This window comes from Neofelis nebulosa, chromosome 6 (genome assembly GCF_028018385.1).
Source record: "Neofelis nebulosa isolate mNeoNeb1 chromosome 6, mNeoNeb1.pri, whole genome shotgun sequence".
Lineage (NCBI taxonomy): Eukaryota > Metazoa > Chordata > Mammalia > Carnivora > Felidae > Neofelis > Neofelis nebulosa.
Window position 1 is genome coordinate 60,976,983 of NC_080787.1, and position 10,002 is coordinate 60,986,984.

The following is a 10,002-nucleotide window of genomic DNA, read 5'->3' on the forward strand; positions in this document are numbered from 1 at the left end:
TTTCTATTCCTTGTAAAGCTTCTCCAAGTATCATTTGTCAAGAAACTACCAAACATTTTCCATCTTTCAGAAGTTCATTGAAAACTCTGGTTAAGTAATCAACCACTTTCCCATTTTATTTACTGTTATGCATTTCTTTACTGTCATTTAGTTGATGATAATGGAGTGGGGGGGAGCATTAAATAAGTGTAATCTGTCTATTATCTTTATTTACTCATTTTACAAATATTTACTGAGTGTATATCAGGTGTCAGTATTAACATAAAATTGATTTGTTGGGCTGTAGATTTTCTCACTCTTGGAAGGCCATTTTTGGGGGAGCAAATCATTTTTAATTTTTTAAAAAAAATATACCAAAGAGTTATGCAATGCTGCCAGCATTGGATATAATCCTGGGCCACAAGTCCACACACTCCTTTGAAACTGGTCTTGTGACAGCAGAACCTTTCATTTTGTCTTTATTGTTTGCTATGAAATCCACATCCTTTTAAAAAAAAAAAAAAGAAACACACCATCTTTTCTCTGGTATGACTTTCATTGTTGAATTACCACTGTAGAATGTACCTTCTTTCTGAGGTCTAGTTTGCCTTTCTTCACTGTGGCTATCACCATGTCACCCACACCAGCAGCAGGAAGTCTATTGAGTCATCCTTTGATCCCCTTCACAAAAATGATACACAGATTTTTGGCTCCTTTGTTGTCAGCACAGCTGATCACAGCTCCTACCAGAAGACCCAGGGAAATCTGGAACTTTGCACCCAAAGACCCATCATGTCCTTGCTTTGACATCTTGAATGCAGCCCAGGGGCAATTTTTCTTCTTATTTCATGTGTGTGAGACACAAAGAGCCCTGTAGCCTACCTCCTAACCACAGCTCCCCTGAAGAAAAACTCAATGGAGCTGATTAACTCTCTGTCTGAACCAGCTGCCAAACTCTGTCTCTCCCTTCTCCCTTTCCTTTAGGTGTTTGTTACCTTTCTAGAACCCTGCCCTTCCTTTCCAGTCTGGCTTCCACATATTCTTAAAAATATGGAATAAATAGCAAGCTATTAAAAATAATTATTAGGCCAAATTGGAAGGAAAAAGCAAAAATCTACAGAGTTACTCTAAAAAGGAAGCTGCTTTTGGCCAAAAACATTTTCCCAAGATCAAGAGTGAGAGTAGAATTTGACATTTTTATGGACTGCATGGCAGATAAATCCACCAGTTCTGGAACAAGGGTTTGGAGGTTGTGCTGTGCTCTAAAGGATCATCCCTGCAATAAACAGGGACTTCTTTCAAACTGAGAAAGAGCCCATGTAGAATTATAGCCCAGTAAGATTCCCTGGTAAGTCCAGAAAAAGTCAAGACATGAACTTGAGCAGGACTTATAACATGCCTGCACACAAATACTAATTTTTCTGGAAGAACATAACTTCAAAGTATTTTATTTTCAAACATAATGCCCAGGAACCATACGTAACCAAGCAACCTCAAAAAATTAACTACCATGAGCAAGAAGCAGATCCTCAGAGAATTCAGATATTGGAATTACCACATGGAGACTCTAAAAACATGATACTGACCATTTAAAGGAATGAATACAGAACCAAAGATATCTTCAGAGAGTAGAAAACTGTAAAAAGTGATACCTGGGGTTAGGTCAGTATGGAAGATAGGGCAGCCTTTTAGGACGAGACAAGGTCAGGGTCCCCATACTACTTCACCATCTTAATTCCATCCTAGAGCAGCCTTTTAATCTTGAGAACCTAACAAGAGAGGTACTAGACCCCTAAGGGGCTTAGAAAATAATAGATATTAGCAAGAGCTGGCAGAATCTGAACACTTACTATATGTCAGATATTTTAGTCTGTTAGGGCTGCCAAAGCAAAATACCACAGATGGGGTGACTTAAACAACAGCAATTAATTTCCCACAGTCTGGAAGATGGAAATCCAGGATTAAGGTGTCAGCTGGATTGGTTTCTCCTAAAGACCTCACTCCTTGGCTTGCAGATGTTTGCCTTCTGTCTGTGTCTTCACATGGCCTTTTCTTTGTGCTCTCGCATTTCTGGGGATTCTTCCTCTTCTTATAAAGACTCAGTCACAGTGGATTAGGGTCCCATCCTTATTACTTCATTTAACCTTAATTCTCTCTTTAAAGACCTTAATCAAATACAGTCCCATTGAAAGTCTGGGCTTCAACGTCTGAATTTTGTTAAGAGAAAATATTTGCTAACTTTAAGAAGAATGTTATATCAATTTTTAGCTAACAAATGTTAATTAAAAAGTGAATAATATGGGGTGTCTGGGTGGCTCAGTCAGTTCAGCGTCCAACTCTTTGTTTCGGTTTAGGTCAAGATCTCATGGTTTGTGAGTTCGAGTTCCTCATTGGGATCCACACTGACAGAGCAGAGCCTGCTTTAGATTCTTCCTCTCTCTTCTCTCTCTGTCCCTCACCCAATCGTGCTTTCTCTCTTACTCAAAATAAATAAATAAATAAACTTTTAAAAATGTGAATAATAATAAATAATAGAGATTGCATTTTATCATCATCATAGTTGTAATCTTTGTAGAACTTTGGTAGAACCATTTGACATATTAGAATTCATAGCATCAAACAAAATAATCTTCAAGAATTGAATTTTACTTTTAGCTATTTAATTTGATTTATATTAAAAAAATCTTTGAAGAAAAAAAACCCTTTGGAGAATTTTTTATTTCTGTGAGGCAGAATTAAACAGGATATTAATTTTGTCAACTCAGTTTTGGAGTTGCTTGTTTACAAACTATTCAAGCAAGATGGAATATCTGGTAGTGCATATATAAAAGGCTGATGGAACCAAATAAAGCCTTTTCCCATACTTTTCAGATTAAAATACAAGCATAGCAAGGTTTACTAACACCCACTAATTGCCTGTAGAAAAAGTTCATTTGCTGCTGAAGAAATAAAATGATGTTCCTGGAGAAGGCAAGCCTTTCTCACATGATACCTAATGTAAAGATCCTCTTGTCATTTAACTCCAAGAAGATTCTGGAATTGGTATGCTTGTCATGAATGCTGAGAAGGAAATGGAAATTCAATGGTGATTCTGTTTTCCTTAAAACCAAATCCATTTCCATTGCCACAGTTTTAAATCCAAAGCATACAGACCAAATTTTTGTGGAAAGGAAGTAGTTCACAAAAATATATTTTTCAAATGTGTATCTGTAAAAGAAAACTTTTTTTAATTCACTTTTTATCCTAAAACTTTTCAAATACACATAAGAAAAAACAGTAGAAGAAACCCTTTAGAACTGGTCACCTAAAATCTACAATTACTAGTATGTTACTACTCTTATCTAATCTCCATTCACTAACTTTTAAATCTATTTATATTTTCTAGAGTCTTTTAAATAAAATTCCAGGGGCTCCTGGCTAGCTCAGGAAGTAGAGCATGCGACTCTTTATCTCAAAGTCATGAGTTCAAACCCCACACTGGGTGTGGAGCCCACTTAAAATAAATAAATAAATAAATAAATAAATAAATAAATAAATTTCCAGATATCATATGGTTTCACCCATATGAATTTCCACATGTGTCTCTAAAAAATAAGGATTCTTTAAAAATACCAGTATCAGGGGTGCCTAGGTGGCTCAGTCAGTTGAGTGTCCAACTTCAGTTCAGGTCATGATCTCATGGTTTGTGGGTTCAAGCCCTGTATTGGGCTCTATGCTGACAGCTCAGAGCCTGGAGCCTGCCTCAGATTCTGTGTCTTCCTCTCTCTGCCCCTCCCCTGCTTGTATTCTCTTTCTCTAAAAAAGAAAAAAAATTATCATACTTATATTTTTAAATTTCATGAACACCCAGTATGTGTTCAATTTTCACCAATTACCTTAAAAGTCTTTTTTGTGGCTCAGTTATTAGTTTGTTCAACCATTTATTAGCTTGTTCAAATCAGAATCTAAATAAGGGGAACCCTGGGTGACTCTGTTGGTTAAGCGTCCAACTCTTGATTTCTGCTCAGGTCATGATCTCATGGGTTCATGAGTTTGAACCCTTCATCAGGCTCTGCGCTGACAGCATGGAAGCTGCTTGGGATTCTCTGTCTCCCTCTCTGCCCTTCCCATGCTCTCTGTGTCTCTAAACAAACAAACAAATTTAAAAAATACAAACCTGTGACACTTAAGGTACCAACAAAAAAACCACATTACCTGAAGATAGATGCCAAAACTGTTTATGTTCTACTCCAGGCATGGAGGAATGCTCTTCTCCCCCTTCTACACCACACTTAGTCTTATGGATACCAAAGAAGCAGTGCTTTGTATCTTCACATTTTATGAACTCCTTCATTGAAAACAACTCCTTTGGCTTCTGCCTGCAGAAGCATTGGGACAGAATTATGCTCTCCTTGGCTCATGAGACAATATACTGTTCAGACTCCACTCTTTTTGACCCCTGGCCTGGGGGATGTTGGAGTGGGGTGATTGTGGCACTGATGGGATAAAGACAGAGGAAAGCATGACTGTGAGACACAACAAAAATCCTTTTGTAGAGGCCAGTCTTTCTGCAAATCCATTCCTGGCATATTTAAGTCATCAAGTCATGGAATGTTTTTTTTTTTTTTTTAAGTTTATTTGCTTATTTTGAGAGAGAGAGAGAGAGAGAGAGAGAGAGAGAGAGAGAGAGAACGAGTGGGAGAGGGGCAGAGAAAGAAGGAGAAGGAGAATCCTAAGCAGGCTCTGCACCAGCAGCATGGAGCCCAACGTGGGGCTTGGACTCACAGACTGTGAGTTCATGACCTGAGCCGAAACCAAGAGTCAGACGCTTAACTGAGCCACCAGGCGCCGCCATAGAAAATCTATTAAATTATTACCATGAGCCAAATATTGTGCTGAGGGCTAGGGATAAAGATTTGAGCAGTATATGGTCTCTGCTCTTTTGAAACCTACAATCCAGGATAGAGAAGGAACATTAAACAATTAGTAAACACATGCTTAATAAAATAATTACAAGTGGGCACAGTTAGAAAAAAGTTGAGGGGTGCCCAAGAGAAAATAATGGAGGGTCTGTGGTATAGGGAGTTAGAGGAGGTTTCCTGAAGTGATGTTTGAGCTATAACCAAAAAACTGTGTAGTTTCATGATTCCATTTACATGAAATGTAAATGTCCAGAATAGAGAAATCTAGAGACAGAAAAATTAGATTAATGAAAGTGATTACTGGCTGCTTAGGACTGTGGGAGGATGGGAGTTCAGTGGTGATGGCTAAAAGATATGAGATGACTCTTTGAAATGATCTAAATCTTCTAAAACTGATTGTGGTATGGTATGCAACTGTGAATGTGCTAAAAACTATTGAATTGTATACTTTAAATGGGCTAATTGTGTGATATGTGAATTACATCTCAATAAACCTGTTACCAAAAAACAAAACAAAACAAAACAAAACAGATCATGTCATTCCTTGCATAACAAATTCCCCAGTGGCATCTACTTTTGTTTGTAATACGTTCTAAATTCCCTGCTTTAGCCTACCAGGTTCGTGCCAATCTGTTGGCTTTCTGTCTTGCACCGTATGCTCTATTCACACTAGCCTTTTCTGTTTCTAGAGCATCCCAAATTCATTACTATCACAGTCTTGAATTAACATTTTTGTTCTCTAGAGCTCCTTAGTTGTGACCTCCTTAGTTGTCTATTGTCACACAGTCTCATTTCTTACTTTCTCTAGTCTTGTGAAATCGTTTTCCCTCGTCCCCCCTTCCAACTTTCCAATATGGGCTCTAAATTCCAACTTGGGATCAGTAAAGTTTTCGACATATTTCTTTTTTAATTTAAACAAATTATGTTTCTTAAATAATCTGTACACCCAGCATGGGGCTTCAACTCACAACTCCGAGATCAAGAGTTGCACGGTCTACCAACTAAGCCAGCCAGGAGCTCCCCTCCCCTTTTTAAAAGTTTCCTACATATTTCCATTGATGGGACTACATGAGAGAAGTTTTCTCATAAAGCCTGGATGCTTCTAGCAAATGCAACACTTTCTTGAGGTTCTGTCTCTGTACACATTAAGTTGTTTATAATATTTTGTAACTCTGTTCTTCAGCAATAATTTTAATTCAAACATAAATTATAAACAAGTTATTAGCTTTTGGCGCTATAATTTGAAAAAGTTATATATGGCCAACCTAGCCTAGGAATGTTAGGACTGGTCCCTACATGACTACCTTTAGTCCCATAAGAAAGGTCTCTCAGACCTCATTCCAAGGCAGTCTTGCCTCATGGACCTATGTTCTGTTGTTGCTGTAATTTGCTGAGCTTCCTTTCGAACTTGCTTCTCCACTGATGGAGTGAGTGACATAGACTTAGTGCATCTTGGGAAACTGCAATGTACAGAAATGACTACCACCCCCTTCTTTATCTTGTGCTTGGTGTGTAGAGAGCTGTAAACCTTCCTGTGCTTTTGGGCTATGTACTTACCCTTTTGCCTTCCCACTGTGACCGGGCCTAGTGTAGGCAGCATAAAACTTAATCTTATCTTAATCGCACCTGATGAATCTGGTTCTGTATGTACTCAGAGTACAAATAACAACTCTAGCAACTGGGAGATCAGTTTCTAATTGGTTGAAAGTTATAGTTAACTGCCTCTTAGCAGATACCTTTCACTGTCATTGACTTAACTGAAATTTGATATTCCCTGAGAACCTTATTTGCTCTGCAACCCTCCCAAGTAGAGGCTATATATTTTTCACACCCCTCTTACCTTAAACTAGGCTTTCCTTTTCTCAACTGCAGCTTCTTCTAGATCATTCATCTCTCTCCCTTCTAGGGAAACAAACAACAACAGACTGCTACCATTCTATCCCCCTCCTTATTGTCATCATCTATCTCTTCCTAGTCTTTTCATGGTGGCTTTAACTTCTAGCTCACCTTCTGCACTCATACCATCATATAATTTTCATGATGTCAGTTTTCATGTGAAGGACTCATTTAATACACTGAAGTCTCAAATCCTTGACACTCACTTTCGCTTCACCTTAACTATTCATTTCTGTAGTCATATCTGAAAACTTGTCATCACCTAAAATTATACCACTTCCAAGAGTCTTGATTTCAGAAATCCTCAATCTAGACACCAGCCTTGCTTTCCAAAACTTTACTTTACTATCCATAGTAACATAATTTTTCTGTCTCACTCAGATGCCAAACTATTGAACCCCACTAGTTTCTCATTATCTATCATTTTCTTCTTGTCTTTATTTCCTGTGTCCCTGGTTTATAGTCCAAGGTCTGTCATTGTTATTATTCCCTAAAAATGATCTACAACTCATTGGTTCTCTCTTCTTCCACTGCACTTGTCTGGCAAAATCTCAACTCTAATTGAATCCAATTGTCCGTATTTTCAATGTGTATTGCTAAGCAGTAGACTGTTGCTGAGGGAAATCGCACAACTGGGCTAACTGGCTTCATTTTATCATCACAAACTTTAAGTGACACCCAACACTACCCAAAACATCTCTTCCATTTTCCTTGGTAAGCTTTCTTTTCTACTCTTAGAGACATCAACTTCATTGCTTCTTCTTTCTCCTCAAATATTCCAATATGCCTCCTTTGCTTCCAATCAGTCCTCCATCACCTCATAACAGCAAACCAACACTTTTTTTACATTTATTTATTTATTTTGAGAGAGAGACAGAGAGTGCATGCACCACGGAGGGCAGAGAGAGGGAAAGAGAGAGAATCTCAAGCAGGCTCTGCACTGACAGTGGGGATGGGAGGGTGGGATGGAGGTGGGATGAGGGGCTTGAACTCACAAACCTCGAGATCATGATCTGAGCTGAAACCAAGAGTCGGTGTCTTAACCGACTGAGCCACCCAGGAGCTCCACCAACCAACACTTTCAACTGTAGCCTTACCCACTCTTCCTTTCTTTAAAATGGGGAGCGTATCCTTATGCCTATATAAGGCCAATCTCCAGAAGTTCAGTGTTAGCACTCAAACCAGCAAACAAACTAAACCCTCATATACACAACTCTCCTTTGAGCAGATCTCTGTTGCCTCCTGCTCTTGCTCCGTTTCTAACTTAACAACAAAGCTTCTCAAATCAGCTGCTATACACTTATCACTGCTTCAATATCTATTTAGTGATCACTACTGTTTCTTCTTCTATTTCTATGGAGAGAGCTTTAGGGGAAAATCAGCTAGTTTTTAAATATCAGCTTGATACTATTCCTTTGTTTCTTATGTGGCATAGCCATCACGATGAATTATGCTTCTTTTATTAGACACTGTGAGTCAAAACTGTTCTCAATTAACCTAAAATAAATTACAGAAAGAAATTTCCAGCAAAGCATACCCTTTGTAGAACATAGTTATGAGAAGAGCAGCAGAAACTGTAGTGCTCAGGAGTGTTCAGTATGATTTGTGCTAATGCACATTGATGAAAGGTTTACATTTCAGTCTACCCAATGTTAGCTCTCAATGTCTTAGTGTGTGCAACAGCACTCAGAACATATGTAACTACATAAATATATCAATATCTATTAATGGGATGCTTTAAATATGCTTTAAATATCTTTCAATATGCTTTAAATATCTCTAAAGAAAAACATTTCAGAATCAAGTAACATAAGAGAGGAAGGCAGAATATCTGAAGCAGGTTCTGTGCTGAGACCCTGATGCGGAGCTGGAAATCAAGAACTATGAGATCATGACCTGAGCCGAAGTCAGTCACTTAACTGACTAAGCCACCCAGGCACCTTCAACTTTTTATTTTCTTAAGATAAATTTCCAGAGGTTGAATTCTAGAGTCAGAGGATTAAAAGGTTAAAATACATATGGGGTGAGGTGCAGGTGTGTGTGTGCATATACATTATTATATAGAACAAAAGTCTGTAAGATATATACAATATGATTATTGAACTTGTAGATTGTTTTCAGTTTTATATTATGAGCATCCTTGTACATAAAATTTTAGAGTCCTGCTCTATTATTTCTTTATATGCAGCCCTAAGAACAAAAATTCTGCATCAAAAAATGTGCATATTTAAAGGCTTTTGATACATCTTACCAATTTTTCTCTAGAAAACTATCAATTTGTATTCTATTCTTAGTATATGACAGTTTATCCATGCCCACGTCAACACTAAATGATGACTTTCAAAATATTTTACCTATCTGCCTGATGATACGTGGTATGAAGTTGATAATTTTCTGATACATTTATTAAAGATTTGTTTTCTGCTGAAGTCTTTTTTTTTTTTTTTTTTTTGAGAGAGAGAGTATGTGAGTGCACATGAGTGGGGAAGAGGCAGAGAGAGAGGGAGACAGAGGATCAAAAGCAGGTTCTGTGCTGATAGGAGACAGCCCACTGTGGGGCTCGAACTCACAAACAGTGAGATCATGACCTGAGCTGAAATTGGACACTTCAAAAAAATTTTTTTTAATGTTTATTTATTTGCCATGTAGCAAATAATCCTCTTCTTATAGACTTGAGATGGCATCTTTACTACAGACAAAAATTTTATTTTTGTTTATTTTTCTGCTTCTTGACTTTTTTAACAGCTTTGTTGAGATGTAAATTCACATACCACACAATTAACCCATCTAAACTGTGCAATTTAATGGTTTTTGGTATACTCTATTATTAATTTTTTTAAACCATGGTAAAGCGTCTATAAAAACAGCCATTTTAACCATGTTTCAATCTACAATTCCGTGACATTAATTACATCCAGAATGTTGCATTATTTCTAAAACCTTTTCATCATCCAAATAGAAATCCTGTAACCATTAAACAGCAAATCCTCATTCCCCCTGTTCCTGGCCTTTCTATTTTGTTAATTTTTCTTTGTCTATTTTTCCTATTTTGTTAATTTTTGTGTATTTTTATTATGATAAATTTATATATTCTTATGCTTAAATTGAATGTCCACATCCCACTCCCGCACATTACTTTTTATTTTTAACTTTGCCGACTATATTAGCTTTTCCATTCTCTTAAATTAATTTAATTTTTAAAATTCTTTTTAATGTTTATTTATTT

General features: G+C 37.2%; 1 pseudogene; it reads right to left on the bottom strand.

The window, feature by feature from the left end:
• Positions 1 to 361: 361 nt before the first annotated feature.
• On the bottom strand, positions 362 to 789 carry LOC131513456 (large ribosomal subunit protein uL14-like; annotated as a pseudogene).
• Between the last annotated feature and the right edge of the window lie 9,213 nt (positions 790 to 10,002).